We start from the raw sequence: 1,413 nt of genomic DNA on the forward strand, positions 1-1,413 counted from the left end.
CTAGAGGCCAGGTTTGTATCAGCCCATCCTGTGTCAGACACCTACAACCCAGACGATGACAAGATCTACTTCTTCTTTCGCGAGTCATCACGTGACAGCAACGATAAGAGTGTCCTGTCCCGCGTGGCACGCGTCTGCAAGGTGAGATGGGGGAGAGGTGTAGAATGGTGAAGGAAGGTGAGTGAGGGATGTTTTGAGAAGAGGTCAGGGAAGAGACGAGGAGGAGGACAGACATCTAACAGGACGAGTGTACATTGATAGATCTATTTCCTCTACTACAGAGCTGGCCTCTCCACAGATGTGCTTAAATCCCCCTGGGACAATACCTCCTAGTACATTCCTCTTGTGTAGTCTGCCAACAAAGGAACGGACCACTTTGTGGTCTTACTGACAGGACAGTCTAAGGTCTGGTCCCAAGACAGTGTAGGAGTAAGAATGAAGTAGGACAGTAGGCTAGTTGGTCCAGTACCATTTGGGTCCTGCTCCACCCCTGCTCCTTCTTTATGCTCTACCGGTAGTTCGTAGCCCCTTCCTGTAGCCCAAACCCCCAGCTTTAACTCCTTCCATGTTCACAGTTCTTTAAATTCCTTAAATTAAGCAAAGCAGACTGCACAATTGTCTTGTTTTTTAAATTTATGGATAGCACACTCCAACACTAAGACATTATTTAGAAATTCATTATTTGTGTTTAGTGAGTCTGCCAGATCAGAGGCAGTAGGGATGACCAGGGTTGTTGTCTTGATAAGTGTGCGAATTGAACCATTTTTGTCCCGCTAAGCATTAAAATTGTAACGATTACTTTTGGGCATCAGGTAAAATGTATGGAGTAAAAAGTACATTCTTTTCTTTAGGAATGTAGTGAAGTAAAAGTAAAAGTTGTCAAAAATATAAATTATAAAGTACAGATACCCACAAAACAACTTAAGTAGTACTTTAAAGTATCTTTACTTAAGTACTTTACAACACTGGATCCCAGCTACGTGGGATTTGGTATTTTCTGGTAGTAGGGAGACTGTCGCTGGAGTCTTCCCACTATAGAAATTCCAAGCTCTATTGCAACATTCCCAGTTTACGACTTGGGAGTAAGCTGTAAGGCCGATGAGGCAGGAGAGGGATTCCTTGTCCTGTGTCTATAGCCGACCATAGAGGGGTTCCTCTCTGGATAAATGGAATAACAGAGTCTTTGAAGATAATCCCATTTAGAAAACGCTAAAGCCATTACCCCTGCCTTTTCTATAATTGCATGTATATAGCGATAGGTTAGTCTGTGGGCCAAGTTCAGTAGGGAGGTTAGTTTAGGGCCCTTGTGCTGGATAAAGGAGCCCTGTCCTTTCTATGTATATTTGAGTACTCCTACCCTAACCCTAACACTGGGAGCCCTGTCCTTTCTATGTATATTTGAGTACTCCTACC

General features: G+C 43.7%; 1 pseudogene; it reads left to right on the top strand.

Annotated features, from left to right (window-relative positions):
* The window catches only part of LOC111961001 (semaphorin-3D-like), a 69,182-nt pseudogene that overhangs the window by 39,845 nt on the left and 27,924 nt on the right, over nucleotides 1-1,413 (top strand).

Source organism: Salvelinus sp. IW2-2015, linkage group LG4q.1:29 (assembly GCF_002910315.2).
Source record: "Salvelinus sp. IW2-2015 linkage group LG4q.1:29, ASM291031v2, whole genome shotgun sequence".
Lineage (NCBI taxonomy): Eukaryota > Metazoa > Chordata > Actinopteri > Salmoniformes > Salmonidae > Salvelinus > Salvelinus sp. IW2-2015.